The 18,885-nt window shown below is 33.8% G+C and overlaps 1 long non-coding RNA gene across 1 annotated transcript in view; it reads right to left on the bottom strand.

The window, feature by feature from the left end:
* LOC117975810 (uncharacterized) overlaps positions 1-18,885 on the bottom strand; it is a 273,677-nt gene that overhangs the window by 59,516 nt on the left and 195,276 nt on the right. The window contains exon 4 of the long non-coding RNA XR_010109751.1: positions 9,358-9,436. This is a non-coding gene — a long non-coding RNA (uncharacterized LOC117975810). The remainder of the gene's footprint in view (positions 1-9,357; positions 9,437-18,885) is intronic.

The raw sequence follows: 18,885 nt of genomic DNA, 5'->3' as shown, positions 1-18,885 counted from the left end.
TATTACTTACAGAAAGTTGATACAAGAAGAATAAATTACCCTTTATGAAAGAAACATTAACATTACAGTATTCAGAAAAAGAAAATCTCAAGCTCAGCAATCTTAAAGGCAGGTTCTATTAATCATTCAAGGAACAAATCATTTTCTATCATATAGAAAATGATACATTCCTCAAATCATTGTATGAGGAGTAGATATGGGATTATGTAGTCGTAAAAGGACTGCATCAAAAGGCAAACATACACATCAAGTTCACTTTTGCACACAGATGCTAAAATTCCCCAAAATATTACCAGGTGAATCTAGCAATTTGAAAAAAGCATGTATTATGATCAAGTTACGTAGATCTCTTGAAGACAAAATGTTTTAACATTAAAAGGACCTATAGATCTAATAAACACATTAACATTATCTCAATAAATTGTCTCATTTTATATTAAACAATCGCATTATTTAACAATGAATCTTTTTTACATTTTACTTATTGTCCCAGATTTGTCATTATTTGTCATTATATTACCCTCTATAAAAATACAGTGATAAGATGAAGCTTTTGAAGTGTCTCAATGTTTACCTTTATATTAAATGACCTATAACTTGTGTGCATGCATGCTTGTTTGAGTTTATATTGTGTGTACATATATGCGTATGTGAGTATGCAAATATCTTCCTGCTTTTTATTGCTATATAATGATTGCATATATTTCTGGGGTACATATGATATTTTGATACATACATACAATGTATAATGATCAAATCAGGGTACTTGGGATATCCATCACCTCAAACATCTATTATTTGTGTTGGGAATATTTTAAATCTTTTCTTCTAGTGACATTGAAACATACAATAAATTATTGTTAACTACAGTCACCCTACTATCTATACAACAGTAGAACTTATTTCTTCTAATTGTATATTTGTACCCATTACCCAACTTCTCTTCATCAAGTAAAAATTGTACATATTTATGGGATACAGCATGATGATTTGATACATGTATGCACTGTGGAATTGCTAAATCAAGCTATTTAAGTATGCATTACCTCATGTAATTATCATTTTTATGTGGTGAGACACTTCAAATTTACTTTAAGCAACTTTCAAGTATACAAAATATTGTTATTAACTACAGTCATCATAATGCACAAGAGGTCTCTTCAACTTATTCCTCTTAGCTGAAATTTTATATTATTTGACCATTGCTCCAACCTTCTCAACCTCTCATAACCACCATTTTACTCTCTGTTTCTATGAGTTTGACTTTTATAGATGCCATATATAAGTTAGATCATGTGGTGGTGCTTTTCTTTCTGTGCCTGGCTTATTTTCTTTAACATAATGTCTGTCAGGTTCATCAATGTTGTCACAAATGTCAAGATTTCATTCTTTTTGAAGGTTGAACAGTATTTCATGGTGTATATATACCAAATTTTCTTCATCCATTCATCCATTGCTGAAACTTAGGTTGACCTCATATCTTGGCTATTGTAAATAATGTTGCAACAAACACAGGAGTGCAGACATCTTGTCAGCATACTAATTTCATATCTTTTTAAAATTTCATATCTTTAAATATATACTCCATAGTGGGATTGTTGGATCATATGGTAATTCTCTTTTTAATTGTTTGAGGAACCTCCATAGTGTTTTCCATAATGGCTATGCTAATTTACCTTCTTACCAACCATGTACAAGGGTTTTCCTTATTCTACATCTTCATCAACACTTGTTTTCTTTCATCTTTTTGGTAGTAGCCATTTTAACAGGTATGAAGTGATATCTCATTATAGTTTTAATTTGCATTTTCCTGATGATTAGTGATTTTGAGCATATTTTCTTACACTTGGCCATTTATATGTCTTCTTTTGAGAAATGTCTATTTAGGTTCTTGGCTCATTTTTCAATCGGGTTATTTGTTTTCTTGCTATTGAGTAAAGGAGTTCCTTATATATTTTAGATATTAACCACTTATCAGTGTGTGGCTTGAAAATATATTCTCCCAGTCTCTAGATCGTCTTTCACTCTGTTGTTTCCTTTCCTGTGCAGGAGCTTTTTAGTTTGATGTAGTCCCACCTGTGTAGTTATGATTATGCTTCCTGTGCTTTTGGGGTCATATCAAAAACCTCATTGCCCAGAACAATGTGGAGATTTTCCTCTATGTTTTGTTTCAGTAGTTTTATAGTTTCCGGTCTTATGTTGAAGTCTTCAATCCATTTTAAGTTGATTTTTGTATGTGGTATAACATAAGGGCCTAATTTCATTCTTTATATAAATATCAGTTTTCCCAACACAATTTATTGAAGAGGCACCTTTATCCATTGTATGTTGTTGGTATCGTTGTTGAAAATCAATTTTTCATGTGTAGATAGATAAATTTCTGGAGTCTCTATTTTGTTTTATCATCCTATATATCTGATCTGTTTTTATGCCAGTACCATGCTTTTGATTGGCTTTACAGTAGATTTGGAATTCAGGTTGTGTGATTCATCTGGATTTTTTTTCTCAAGATTGCTCTGGTTATTCTTTTGTAGTTACATACAAATTTTAGGATTGTTTTTTCTATTTCTGTGAAAAATGCCAATGGTATTTTGAGAACGATTGCACTGAATCTGTGGATCACTCAGTAATATGGACATTTTAACAATATTAATTCTCTCAATTTATGAACATAGGTTATCTTTCCATTTATTCATTTAATTGCTTTGATCAATGCTTTATAGTTTTCAGTGTACAAATCTGTCACCTCCTTAGTGAAATTTATTCCTAAGTTTTTTGTAGCTATTGCAAATATGATTTTTAAAATATTTTAGTTATTAGTTTATATAAATGCTACTGAGCTTTGCATGTTGGTTTTGCATCTTGCAACTTTACTGAATTTGTTCATTAGTTCTAATATTATTTTGGTAGAGTCCTTAGAATTTTTCATATATAATATCATGTCATCAGAAAATAGTAACAATTTCACTTTTTCCTTTCTAATTAGGTATCTTTTATTTTTTTCTCTTTTTCTAATTTCTGTGGATTACATTTCCAGTACTGTTGAATAGAAAGTGGTGAGAATGGGCATCCTTGTCTTATTCCTGATCTTAGGAAAAAGCATTAAACTTTTCACTATTGAGTAAGATGTTAGCTATGAGCTTGTAATATATGGCCTTTATTGTGTTGAGATAAATCCCTTCTATACCTATTTTTTGAGATTTTTTTATCAGTAAAGTATGTTGAATTGTTGAAAGCCTTTTGCTGTTGTTGTTGTTGTTTGCATTTGAGATGATCACAAAGTTTTTGTCCTTCATTCTCTTAATGTAGTATATTGCATTGGTAGATCTGTGTATGTTGAATTATCCTTGCATCCCTGGGATAAATCAACTTGGTCATGGTGAATGATCCTTTTGATGTGCTGTTGAATTCAGTTTGCTAGTATTTTGTTAAGGATTTTTGCATCCATGTTCATCAGGGAGATTGGCTCAGAATTTTCTTTTCTTGCAGTTCCCCTGTATAGTCCTGGTTTCAGTGTAACATTTGTCTCACAGGATAAGTTTGGACATATTCTCTCTGCTTTAATTTTTTGGAAGAGTTTGAGATATATTGGTATTAGTTATTTAAATGTTTGGGAGAATTCATCCATGAAGGTATTAGGTCCTAGGCTTTTCTTTCATGGCAAACTTTTTACTATGATTCAATCTCTTGGCTAGTTATTGGCATATTCAGATTTTCTATTTTCTAATGATTCGGTCTTGATATGTGGTATATGTTTAGGAATTTATCTATTTCTTCTAGTTTGCCAAATTTGTTGACATATAGTTGTTCATAGTGGTTTCATTATTAACCCTTCTATTCCTGTGGCATCAGTTGCAATGCATCCTTTTTATTTCTGGTTTTATGTATTTGATTCTTTTTCTCTTAGTCTAGCTAAAGTTTTGTCAATTTTGTTTGTCTTTTCAAAGAACCAACTTTTAGTCTTGTTTATCTTTTTATTGATTTTGTAGTTTCTATTTCATTTGTTAATTCTCTGATCATTATCATTACCTTTTTTTTCTACTAACAGTGGGCATAGTTTACTATTCCTTTCCTAGTTCCTTGTGATGAAACATTAGTTTTTTTATTTAGGATTTTTATTTGGGTGTTTATTGCTATACACTTCCGTCTTAGAATTGCTTTTGCTGTATCCCATAAATTTTGGTATGTTGTGTTTTCATTTTCATTTATCTCAATCTATTTTTTCTTTTCTTTTTTTTTTTTTGAGATGGAGTCTCACCCTGTTGCCCAGGCTGGAGTGCAATGGCATGGTCTTGGCTCACTGCAACCTCTGCCTCCAGGTTCAAGTGATACTCCTGCCTCAGCCTCCATGCCTATCCAATTTCTGTATTTCTAGTAGAGACCGGGTTTCACCATGTTGGCCAGGCTGGTCTCAAACTCCTGACCTTGTGATCCACAAGCCTCAGCCTCCCAAAGTGCTGGGACCACAGGCGTGAGCCACCGCACCTGGCCTTTATTTCTCTTTTAATTTCTTCTTTGACCCATTAGTTTTTAAGAAGCCTGTTATTTAATTTCTACATATTTGTAAATTTCCTAAAATTTCCCCATTATAGACTTTTCGTTTCATATAATTGTGGTCAGAAAAGATATTTGATATGATTTCTGTCTTTTTAAATTGTTTAAGCTTGTTTTGTGGCCTAACATATGATATACCCTGGAGAATGTTCCATGTGTGTTTGAGCAGAATGTGCATTCTGCTTCTATTGCATAGAATTTTCTGTATATGTCTGTTAGGTCTATTTGGTCTAACTTGTAGTTTCAGTCTAATGTCTTTTATTGACTTTCTGTCTGGATGATCTTTCCATTGTTGAAACTGGGATATCAAATCCTCTACTATTACAGTACTATAGTGTATCTCTCTTTTCAGATCTATTAATATTTGTTTTATATATTTAGATATTCTTATGCTGAATGCAAATATTAACAATCAATTATTGATGAGTTGATGTTTTTATTATTATATGATGACCTTCTTTGTCTCATTTTATAGTTTCTGACTTAAAAGTCTATTTTATCTGACATAAGTATAGTTTCTTCTGCTCTCTTTGGTTTTCCATTTGAATGGAATGTCTTTATCCATTCTTTTACTTTTAATCTATGTGCATCCTTAAAGGTGAAGTGAGTCTCTTACAGGCAGCGTATAGTTTGAACTTATTATTTTATCCATTCAGCCACTATGTCTCTTGATTAAAGAATTTTATCTGTTTAAATTCAAGGTAACTATTGATAGGTAAGGACTTACTATTGTCATTCTGTTAATTGTTTCCAGAGTTTTTGTAGGTCCTTGTCCCCTTTTCTCCTCTACTGCTGTCTTTGTTTTTGATTATATGATTTTTATTTAGTGGCATGCTTTGATTTCTTACATGTTATCTTTCAGGTATCTACTACAGGTATTTGTTCTGTGATTACATGAGGCTTACATAAAATATCTTATAGTAATAATAGGCTATTCTAAGATGACAACTTAACCTTGATCACATAAAAGAATTCTACACATTTACTCCACTCCCTCCCCCACAATTCATGTTTTTCATGTCACAATTTACATTTTTTATATTGTATATCCCTTAAAAATTATTGTGACTATTACTATTTTTATAGTTTTGCCTTTTAGCCCCTATACTAAAAATATAAGTTGTTTACATACCACTATTGCAGTGTTAGAATATTCTAAATTTGATTGTGTACTAAATGTTACCAGTGAGTTTAATATTTTCATATGTTTTCATGTTACTAGTTAGCATCTTTCTCTTTCAGCTTGAAGAATATCCTTTAGCGTTTTTTGTATAACAATTCTGCTGGCGATAAACTCTTAGCTTTTGTTTATCTGGGAAGGTCTTTCTCTTTCTTTCATTTTTCAAGGACAGCTTTGCCAAGTAAACTGCTTTTTTGGTAGTTTTTCACCTTCAACACTTTGTATCTGTCATCCCAGTTTACCTTAGTCTATCAGGTTTCTGCTGAGAAATCTGGCTAGCTTTATTGAAACTTCGTTATACATAATGTTGCATATTTTCTTATATTTCTGCTGCTGCACTGGTGCAGATGTTCATGAAGCAGGCAAGGAGCCCTAAATGGGATCACAGGCATGCACAGAGTTACAGTGGCTCTGAAGTCAGGGCAGGGCCTAGCTCTCTATGGAGGCTTAGTTGGTGCCCGGAGCATGGCACACTCAGAGAGACCTTGGTATCAGGATCCAGAGTGTAAATTAGCTCACCGGGGAGATGGTTCCAGTACTTGAGATGTGGGTGACTACCATGAAACCACAGAGCCCAGGATTGGCATGTGGGCACTTGCAGAGTGGCCACGGAGCCCAGGTTTGGAGTGCAGGCACTTGAAGGACGGCTGTGGCTCAGGGATTGAGGCATGTGAGGGGTTGGGAGATGTGATGACTTCTTTTCTAAAGCAGCTCAGTAGTGGCTGATCCTTGAGGGGAGAGAGGTAGGCAGCTGCATCTCCCTTTCTCCAGTGGGAATGGCAGACCTCTTGCTCTATATACTTTTCTGATTGTAATTTACTATAAACTAGAAGCCCTGGTAACCAAACATGTTTACATATGTGTTTATAAAGTTAGTAAATTGCTTATGAGTGAAGAATTAAGGTGGTTTCTTTTGAACACAGTTTACATGTATTAACATAAACTTAATGACATATTATATGGCTATGCAAATATTTCTTTACTTAATATTTTTAAATATTTTTCACATTGCAATATAATGTATTTTTGGAATACTTAGTCCAAACACTAGAGCAAATACAATGTAGAAAGTGAAATTCAGTCTACGATGGTGTAATGAATTGTATTGTGTACTACCCAAATTCATACACTGAAGTTTTCACCCCTAGTACCTCAGATTGTGACTATATTTAGAAATAGAGCTATTCAAAAGGCAACTAGAGTCAAATGAGGTATTAGGATGGGCCTTAATCCAATATGACTATTGTTCTTACAAGAAAGGGAAATTAGGACTCAGATGCTTTCACAGGAACGACCATATGAAGACACAGGGAGAAAATGGTAATCTACAAACTAAGGAGAGAGGTCCATAGAAGAAACCAACCCTGCTGACACCTTGATCTTAAATTTCTGGCCTCCAGAATTGTAAGGAAACACATTTTTGTTGTTTAAGCCACTTAGTCTTGGGGTACTTTGTTGTGGCAGCCCTAGCAAACTATTACAGATGGCAACCCTCCACTGCTGTATTTGCCAGATGAGTGGCATGTTATTTAACTCTAAAAAATGTAGCAAACATTAAACTTTCAAGAAAACATTACAAGTTAATTTCTTCTTCTATTGTAAAACGCTTGTGAAATGTGTAAGTAAATATCTTGTATTAAATAGGCCACAAAACTAGTAAATAGGCAAATCCTTTTACTGTGAACTTTCCTTTCTTCTTTCCCACTGATGACTGTTTTGACTTTAAATATTACTTTCACCATTTAGTTGCCTTAAATCCATAGCTAAATTCCTCAGTCTCTTTGGCCTAACATTTTCAGTGCTAAAATGCAGATAATTATGCCTACCTGATGAGGTTTGTGTGAGACCAATATTAACAACATAGAGTATTTAATAACATACAGATAATAACTGGAAATTGCAAACGGGGCTTTCAAGAAGAAACTCTCCTGGGCTAGTAATCAAGTAAAATTACTGGGTCAAAAGACAAAATATTTGGATTAGTCTTTTATGATTATTTGAGTTTGAGTTATTTTTAAGCTATATGACTATAGATTTTAAATAACAGTGGTTTAATTGCATTTTTAATTAATAAAACAGGTAAGACTAAGATTATCTAATAATGCAATGTGTAAGCATTTAAAATACAGGAAATGCTGGAACAGCATACCAGCCTTGCAGACTAAGTTAATTTAAGCTTGAAACACTAATTTGGTAAATATTAATATGTGAAGATGAAAAAGAATAATTTAATTTGGATGAAGTCATATTTTTTAAAATGCATACTCTGAATTTTAAGACCTCTTAACAATTGGAAAAAAATCAGATTTTATTGGTAGAATATTTTCTTAATGCTAAAGTATATAAAATTTGCCTTTGCTGGAGGTATGTTTTTTATTTTTTATAAAGCTCTAGCATGCAATGTACTTTCACTGATATAAAAATAAAAACAACAAATAGGAAACTATAAGGCAACAATAGCAATATTGTTTTGCAAACTCTCCCCTGAGCTGTAACTAATCTGGTTGGTTTAGCCTAGAAGGATCATTATATTGTATGCAATATTTTTCTCAAAAAATATTTAACTAGCTCAAACTAAAATAACACAGAAGGACAAAGACTATGAGGATGCGCAATTTCCTATCACATGGATATGACCTAATTTTTAAATCTATTTTGTATAGGACAGAAATGTCAAATTATTTAAACCCATCGTAATAATGTTTTTAGCAATGCAACTAGAAAAAATATGTAGTTAGGAGAGCTTGTTTAAATTGTTTTCTTTAAAATTTTTCTAATCCAGTGGAAGCTACTCTAAAATAATCCTATTCAGTACGGGCATAAGTAAAATTAAACTAATGCTTATATATTGCTGATAGATAAACAATTTGGCAATATGTGTCAAGAGTCTTGACAGTGTTTTACTCTTTGATCCAGTAGTTAGGAATTTACACAAAGGGAAAAACATAAGCTATGCAAATGCATGTGTAGAAGATATTTATTACAGAATTATTTATAATAGTGATCAACACAAATGATTTAAATGTCAAACAATAGAAATATACTTAAATAAATTATGGTGCATGGTTGGAATACTATATTGCCATAAATGTTGCTTTTCAACATACAGTAACGTCTAGGAGAAAACTCATAATGTAATTTAAGTTTTAAAGAGTTATTTTCACTCTCTCTTATTTTCATAGTGAGTCTTTTACTTTCTATTTAAAGCACTTCTCAGTTCACACTAGCCACATTCCAGGGCTCAGTAGTCACACGTGGGCAGCAACTGCCATGTTGGACAGCACAGCTCTAGGGCCTCCCTGGCATATACACATCATACATCCAGCTCAGAGAGCTGATGTCTGGGACTCCAGAACAACAACCTACATGATAACAGTTTCCCAGTGTCTCACAATCGGTCTTGGATAGTAAACAGATTTATAGCCCATAGCTTAGGTACTGGAAGTCACTGGGCGAAAAGATGGCTAGTATTTTCCTATGCCCTTTTTTAGGAATTTTGGCTGCTAAATGTTTAGAAATAAAAACTTTTCTTTTTTTAGCATGTTTGCTCAAGGTGTAAAAATAGAGGTAGGTCGGTCAATCTTAGACGTTCACTCATCAATTGGATTCTCAAGGGAGTTTACCTGAATGGTGTTTCAGAGATGTTTAGCAATTGACATTCCAGTTTTGAAAGATATTTACAAGCCGGCCATTTCCTCGATCCTGCAATTACAAAAGCAAAATGTAAGTTAAAAATTGATTCGATTTATCTTGTGATTAGTTTCGCGAAAGCTGTTCTTTTATTAATTGAACAAAGATTAATTTTCATACCCTCTTGAAGATATGACATAAGGGCTTCTAATATTACTCATTAATTCCATTTTTACTGCCATGTTTTAACTTACGAAAATCATACCTCTTATAATTGGCCATATTCGCTCTGCTTTGCAGCAAAAAAACGAGTTCTGAGCTTTGACTCACCATTACTAGCTATGCAGAACCTGACGGTACATTTTTGTGTATTGGTTCCACTGATGACTTCGTTTTACCTTTTTTTGTTGTTGTTCACTTTATTCTCTGTCCTGATTTTACATTGTTTGTGTTTCATTTCAGTTCCCTCAAATACTTTCTAGAACGAGTCAGTTTTTTGTTTTGTTTTGGAGACGGAGTCTCGCTCTGTTGTTCAGGCTAGAGTGCAGTGGTGCAATCTCGGCTCACTGCAACCTCTGCCTCCTGGGTTCAAGCAATTCTCCTGCCTCGGCCTCCCAAGTAGCTGGGACTACAGGTGCACACCACCATGCTGGGCTATTTTTTTTTTTTTTTTTGTATTTTTAGTAGAGATGGGGTTTCACTGTGTTGCCCAGGCTGGTTTCGAACTCCTGAACTTAGGCAAACCGTCCACCTCGGCCTCCCAAAGTGCTAGGATTACAGGCGTGGGCCACTGTGCCTGGCCATGAGTCAGCTTTTAATTAATTGATGCCATTTTAGTATCATCCAAAAAGTAAAATTGTGAACACCTATTAAGCATGCTAAACTATAACACAGTTCATAAAACTCATTTCTGAGAAGTGGCTAACTTACCCATTTAGTCATGCAGATTTAAAGTAATGGGTTAAAGGCAACCCATAGAATAGGAGGAAATATTTGCAAACCATATAGCCAATAAGGAGTTAATATCAAAATATATGATATTTTGATACTACTACTCCCACAACTTAGTAGTAAAAACACAGATGACCAGAATAAGAAAATGGACAGTTAGCCTGAATAGACATTTATCTAAAGAAGACATGGCCGGTGTGGTCCATGTAATTCCAGCCCTTTGGGAGGCCAAGGCAGGTGGATCACCTGAGGTCACGAGTTCTAGACCAGCCTGGCTAACATGACGAAACCCCATCTCTACTAAAAATACAAAATATTAGCCGGGTATAGTGGTGGGCATCTGTAGTCCCAGCTACTCAGGAGGCTGAGGCAGGAGAATCGTTTGAACCTGGGAGGCAGAAGTGGTAGTGAGCCAATATCATGCCACTGCATTCCAGCCTGGGTGGTGACAGAGCAAGACTTCATCTGGAAAGAAAAGAAAAGAAAAGAAAAGAGAAAAGAAAAGAAAAGAAAATTCACCAGTCTCAGGTTGAGGAACTCTTTGGAATCAATAGGAATAGAGTAGCACCAGCCCAGGATAGCAGGGCAGAGGGGAGCAGGAGAAGATGCCTGCCCTCCCCAGGAAGCCATAGAGGGAGATTTGCTCCAGCTCACAAGTTGAAAGTCTTCATTTTGAGGAATTTAATTATGGCTAATAGCGAGGATTAATTGCTTTTTACTGTGTTAGTATAAATACTTTGATTTGTCTGTACGCTGCTGTTTCAATCCCAAGACCCAAGTTTACATGAGTGTATTAGATAGATATGCTTTACCCCAGCTCATCCCATGTGGCTTCAACTAGATAAAACATGACCAGAAAACTCAGGGAGGCTGCTCCTGCCCCCCTCAATGCTGATGGGTAGCCAGTGACCTCATACGGAAATGTCTTGGACTGCTTACACATATTGTCATAGGCTTACGGGTTTCACAAGCATCAATAAACCCTGTGTGTGGTATAATCTCCTTTTGTTTTTTCTACAACTATAAGGCAATGTTTCTCAATGTGTGATGCACAGAATTCCTGCAACAAAAATCACCCTGGGTTCTTGTTAGAAAGGAGTATTTCTGGGTGCTACTGAGAACTTCTGAATCAGGATCTCTGAGGCTATGGCCAGGATGTGACATTTTAAATAAGCTCCCCAGATATTCTACGTGTTGGTCTATAGCCTTGGTAACTTGTGACATGCTCTCCTTCTTACAAGATCATGATGGTGGTGATGATGTTGATGATGATGGAGGGAATGGGGAGGATGATGGTGGTGGTGGTGATGGAAGATACAATAAAATTCCTTCCTATGTCAAAAAATACACACAATAGTCAATAATCATAGCATATAAAAAGGTGGTCAAAATCAGTAATTACAAAAACACAAATCAAAACCGCAATGATATATCACCTTACACCTTTTAGCATGGTTGTTATTTAAAAAAAAATAGATAACCAATGTTAACAAGGATGTGGAGAAGAAATAATCTTTGTACCCAGTTGGTGAGGATGTAAATTGTGCAACCATTATGGAGAATAGTATGGAGGTTCCTGAAAAAATTAAAACTGGAGCTACTATATGATTCAGCAATCCTACTTCTAAGTATATATTCAAAGGACTTAAAATCAGTGCATTGAAGAGATATCTGCACTCCCCTGTTCACTGTAGCATTATTCACAATAGCCAACATATGGAAGCAAGCTTAGTGTCTATCAACAGATGAAAGAATAACGAATACGTGGTGCTTATAAACAATGAAGTACAATACAGCTTTAGAAAAGGAAGAAGATCCTGTCATTTGTGACATCATGGATGAACCTGGGAGACATTAGGCTAACTGAAGTAAGCCAGACACAGAAAGACAGAAACTGCACAGTCTTACTTATATGTGGAATCTGAAAAAGTCAAACTCATAGAAGCAGAGAGTAGAGGGGTGGTTAACCAGGGGATGAGGGGTAAGGAAATGGGGAAATGTTGATTAAAGGGTACAAACTTTACAGGGTTTGTACATCCATTACAGGGTACATCCATTACAGGATGAAAAAGTTCTAGAGACCTAATGTAAAACTTGGTGACTATTGTTAATAATAATGTATCGAATATTTGACATTTGCTAAGAGGGTAGATCTTGAGTGTTTGCAACACAAAGAAGGTAATTATTTGAAGTAATTGATATGTTCATTACTTGATTAAGGTAATCATTTCACAATGTATACATATATCAAAACATCATGTTGTATGGCTGGGTGTGGTGACTCATGCCTGTAATCCCAGCACTTTGGAAGGCTGAGGTAGGTGGATCACGAGGTCAGGAATTCTGAACATGGTGAAAGTCCGTCCTACTAAAAATACAAAAAAGCTGGGTGTGGTGGCACACCTGTAGTCCCAGCTATTTGGGAGGCTGAAGTGGGAGGATCACATGAACCTGGGAGGCACAGGTTGCAGTGAGCCGAGATTGTGCCACTGCACTCCAGCCTGGGTGACAGAGCGAGACTCCATCTCAAAAAACAAAACAAAACAAAACAAAAAAACCTCATAATGATCTTTACATAATAAACTATTAGGCTACAATTTTTAAATATTTTTAAATATTAAACCATAATTAAACCAAAATATTTCATTTACATGGATAATCCTTCATTTTACTTGCTCATCACTATTCTGCAAATATCAACTTGATGGCAGGCAAAAATACAGACCTGGCCGAGCATGTAAACCATCCAAAATCATGAAAGAAAAGGAACAAACAAAATGCAACACTTACCTCATTTTATCACAAAATAATGCATCTGTCTGCATTTCTGTGTTAGGGTCACACTTTTATAACTTAGTTATCACAGACTGTATCATTTACTTAGGAAAGTAACAGAGATGATTTTTTTTTTACCATTTCTTTAAAATGAATAGAGTTATAATGAAGTTTAAACCGCTGTTTCTCTAGAAATATTGAAATTACACACTGAAAAGGGCCAAATATAAGTGGTTAAATAAAATGAATCTATGACTGTATCCACAAATATTTAAAATTAACATATTTACATATTTGAATTCTTCATGTTTTCACTAATAATTTAAAAATGAAATTCAGTTTCTCTCTGGAAATAATCAAGACAAAGGGAAGCTAATCTTTTTTCAGAAAGCATTATTTATTCTGTAAATCCTTTAACAAGTCTATTGATAAAACAATAGATTGAATAGCCCTAGATCCAATTATGGAATTTAAAAAATTTCTTAATTTTTTAATATGATGCTTGCAAAATATAAAAATATAACTAACATGTATCGCCATTTTTCAAATATAAATAAACAACCTGAAATCCCAACCAAAATATTAGATTACCAACAATGGCTCTACATTTGCATACATCTCAAATACAACCATTTTTGTAGTTTTAAAAACAATTTTCCTACATGGTTTTTAAGAGTATACATTAATTACAAAAAAATTGTTTAAAAATTTTATGATGTTTATAAAAAATGAATGTTGTGACATCTTCAGAAAAAAAATTCACTCCACATAATTTTTTAAGTATATCCAAATTGTTACATGTAATTGTTCATTGAATTTTTACTTTGTATAACAATATTCCATTATGTGCATTCTGCTATTGAAATAATTTGAGTCTTTTCATGTCTTTTGCTAATACAGTTACTACTAACTGTAAACATTTTTGCATGTATCTCCTGGTATGACTGGAATAATATGTCTGTACTATAATCCTAATAGTGAAATTGCTGAAGCATACAGATTACCACGCTCAGCTTCACAAGATAATTCCAAATTATTTTCCAAAGTAGCTGTACCAATTACATGCTAACATTTGTATATGAGTTTTCTTTAATCCACATGTTCAGAAGCACTCATTACTTAATTTTTGCCATCCTAGATTTATGTAAAATGTTATATCACTGTGACTTTGATTAGCATTGTCCTGATTACTAATTAAGTTGAAAACTATTTCTTTCATTTATTGACCATTCCTATTTCTGTAAAATGCTTATTATTGTGTTTGCCAATTTTTCTATTGACTTGTTTACTTTCAATTAACTTGTAGTTTTCTCTATATTGTAAATAACAATTCTCTGAGGGTTACATGTTCATATGAAAAGTATTCTTCTACTCAGTTTGTGGTGTGTCTTTTGATATGCAATGTTTTTAACAAAATGCAATAGAATTTATCCATCATGTTCTCTTTAAAGGTTGTCACTTTTATGGCTTATTTAAGAAATCCTTCCCCATCTTGAATTCATTTTTAAAAATTCTATATTTTCTTCTAAAATTGTTCCATTTGCCTTTTGCATACAACTGCCACTGCCTCCTCCTGTTCCTCCTTCTTTTTAATTGGGGCCTTTTTTCTTGATCTAAGATTTAATCCATAGTGCTCATGTTGCAGCACGCAAATAATGAGTTTGACATCTGTTTGAAATACAAGAGGAAACTAACAGAAACACATTTAACAGCAGTCCACAGATTCACATATAGAGATCTATTGTCTATTAACAGAGACTGTGCTTTCTTTTAATGTTTCCAGATATCATTAGCAAAATCTATTGGTAATTTTGGGGACCAAAAAAAAAAACCAAAGTAATTACAAGACACAAAATTGTCTTGTTACAAATAATGACCAAAATTTTAAAGAATAAAAAAAAATAATGACAAAGTATAAGGCAAGTACAACACAGAAAACCACTTGGTAATTAATAAAACACTCAGACTCTTGAATATGGTAGAAAATCAACACTATAATTAAACAGAAAATAACTTTTAGAACATTACACACAAAACTTTTAGAACATTACACCAAAATCCTCACTCAGAAGTAAATAAGAAAACACAAAAGAAAAGAAACAGAACTTGCCAGTCAAGAATTCAGGAAATTAACAGCAAAGCATACTTGAGGAAATAATAATGAATGTATTAAGAAGATAAAATATAATTAATGTATTAAAGTAAGGGGTTGATAAATTAAAACTATTTTTAGAGGCCGGGCACAGTGGCTCACACCCATAGTCCCAGTAATTTGGGAGGGTGAGGCAGAAAGATCACTTGAAGCCAACAGTTTTAGACCAGCCTGTGCAACAAAGCAAGACCCCATCTCTGAAAAAATAAAAATAAAAAAATTATCTAGTTATGGCAGCACATGGCTGTAGTCCACCTAATGGAGAGGCTGAGGTGAAAGGGTCCCTTGAACCCAGAAGTTTGAGGTTACAGAGGGCCATGATTGTACCACTGTACCCCAGTCTGGGGAACAGGGTGAGACCTTGTCTCTAAAATCAAAATGAACAAACACACTATTTTTGGGGTGGGAAAAACTAAACAAATCAATATCTGATGTTTAGAAACATAATTTCTAGCAAAGTTAGAAATAGAAAAGAATAAACATATTCATGCTTTTGTAATTGTTTGAAAGAATTTCAACGGATATAATATTTTCCATTTTTGTTTAATTTGGCTTATTGATTTTTATTCAATTATGAAAGTTATCAAAGGGAATGAAAAACTATAATACAAAATCAAGCAAATTAAACAAAAAGGTGAAAACTCTATATCTCTTGTTAATAAGCTTGGTCTAATATTTATAGCATATTTTATTTTATTTGGACATCAGATATACATTCTAAGGTACTGAAAGTTCAAGTATACTAGCATCATTTCCATAGCTATATAATGGCAGGACTCTTTACTGCACATTGAAGGTATCACCTGTTAGTTCCTACATACTCCTCTTCTCAGAAACTTTAAATAGAAAAATAATCACCCTATGCTCATCTGCCAGAATATTTGCTTTTTATCTTTACTTTCTAAAATGTAACTATGTTAAACAAGAGATTGAACGATCAAGACAGACTCACACAAATAAGATACCTTGCATTTTACTTAAAATTTTGAGGATACACACACTGAAGACGCTCGGATACCTCAGGGGAAGGTGTAGAAGGCTGAGTACAGTTAATTCCTCTGCACATGAGACACAGTCTTTGGTCTCTAAATTAGATGCACAAGGTTATCACATACAGCAGGGAGCATTAAGGTTATAAAACATCTCCCTTTTATACCCAGTTAGTTGCATGGTTTATATATTATTTTCTAGAGAACCATGCCTTTAAAATGGATAGATCTTTGGCCATTCCTCCTGCCAGTGGATTCCCACCAGCCACCATATGCCCTTCTGCCCTCAGCCTGGGAATACATTCTGACTCTGTTTCCCTGCTTCTGGGCTTCATGTGGAGCAGTTAAGCCACTTCCTGCTGTTGCTCAGGCTCCTACCAACTCTCCCACCTACAGGCCTTCCTTTCTAACTAAAGTGCTTAATTCAAGTTATTTTCTAAAGCAAGGATAGCTTCTTCCCAAGAGGAATATCACTGTCAGTAGTTAAAATAATAACATTCCAACCCCTATTACATTTGTTAATACTTTGGATATATGGTTTTTGTATACTTTTAAAAATAAATTATATTGTGAGCATTTCACCATGTCAATAAAATTTACACAAAAACTTTACATCACAGAATATTACATCATCAGGATCAGTAAATGTTTCTGGGAAAGGGTTGTGTAAGGAAGATGAAGGACATGAGAGGAGACAGGACCCAAGAAGGCTTATGGCCTCACAGGCAAGTTCTATTAAACATTTAAAGAAGTAGTGTCAATTCTTCTCAATCCCTTCCAAGGAAAATGAAAAAGAGGGAACACACTTCCAAACTCCTGATGTGAGGCTAGCATTACCCTGATTCCAAAGAGAGGTAAAGACCCTATAATAAGAAGAGAATTACAGGCCAATAACCCTGATGAACATAAATGCAAAAACGTTCAACAAAATACTAGCAAACCAAATTCAAGAACACATTAAAAGGATCATACACTATGACCAAGTGAGATTTATCCTTAGGATGCAAAGATGGTTCTACATGCATAAATCAATATTATACACCACATTGAGAGGATAATGGATAAAAATCACACAATCATTTCAATAGACGCAAAAATAGTATTTGACAAAAGTCAATCCCCTTTCATGATAAAAACTCTCAACAAATTGGCTACAGAGTTTACCTCACCATAATGAAGGCCATATAAGAAAGGCCCACAGCTATTGTCATGTGGAATGACTACAAAGTGAAAGCTTTTCTTCTACGATTTAGAACAAGGCAAGGGTACTCACTCAGGCCACTTCTACGTAATATTGTACTGGAAGTAGCAGCCATAGTAATTAGGGAAGGAAATGAAAAATAAGAGGTCTAAATCAGAAAGGAAGAAGTAAAATTATCTCTTTGCAGATGACATAATATCATACATAGAAAATCCTAAAGACTCAACCAAAAAACTGTTGGAACTAATAAACAAATTATGTAAATCTGTAGGACACAAATTAACATACAAAAATCAGTAGCATTTCTACACATTAACAACACATTATTCAAAAAGAAAATTAAGAAAATAATTCCATTCACAATAGCATCAGAAAAAAATAAAATACTTTCATATAAACTTAACTAAGGAGGTGAAAGCCTTGTACAATAAAAACTACAAAATAGATGAAAAAAGTTAAAGCACACACAAGTAAGGAGAAAGGCATTCTGTGCTTGGATAGAAAGAATCAATATTGTGCAAATGTCCATACCACTCCAAGTGATCTACAGATTCCAATTTAATTCTAGTCAAAATCACAATGGTATTTTTTACAGAAATAGAAGAAATAACCCTAAAATTGATATTGAACCACAAAGGAGCCCAAATAGCCAAACAATCCTAAGAAAGAACAAAGCTGGAGACACCACATGTCCTGATTTTAAAATGTATTATAAAACTACAGTAATTAAAACAGTATATTACTTGTAGAGATACAGACACATAGACCAGTGGAACAGAATTAAGAGCCAGGAAATTAACCCATGCATATATAGGCAATTGTTCTTCAGCAAGGGTACCAAAAATACACAATAGAGAAAGGGTAGTCTTTTAAAAAATGGCTCTGGGAAAACCAGATACCTACATGCAAAAAAAAAAATGAGATTGGACCCTTACCTTACACTATACACAAAAATTAACAGAAAATAGATTAAATAATTAAATGTAACGCCTGAAACAGTTAAAATCCTAGAATAAAACATAGGTGGAAAACCTTTTGGGAATTGGTCTTGGCAATAATTTATTGGATATGACACCAAAAGCATAGACAACAAAAGCAAAAATAGATAACTGGTACTAACATGTGTCTGCACAGCAAACAACAATGACAACAACTAAAACCTACAAGAACAGAGCAAAAAGGCAACCTACGACATAGAATAAAACATGTGCAAACCAGGTATCTGATAGTTAATATCCAAAATATATAAGGAATTTCTTCAACTTAATAGCAAAAAATCAACTAACCTAATTTTTTAAATGGGCAAAGGATTTCAGTAGACATTTCTCGAAAGAACACATAAAAATGGTATATATTATATATACCATTTATATATCTATATCTATATCTATACCATATATATATGATGCCCAACATCATTAATCATCAGAAAACTAAAAATCAAACCATACTG

This window comes from Pan paniscus, chromosome 15, assembly GCF_029289425.2.
Source record: "Pan paniscus chromosome 15, NHGRI_mPanPan1-v2.0_pri, whole genome shotgun sequence".
NCBI lineage: Eukaryota > Metazoa > Chordata > Mammalia > Primates > Hominidae > Pan > Pan paniscus.
The sequence above is the reverse complement of the archived record's forward strand: the minus strand, read 5'-3'. Positions and strand labels throughout refer to the sequence as shown.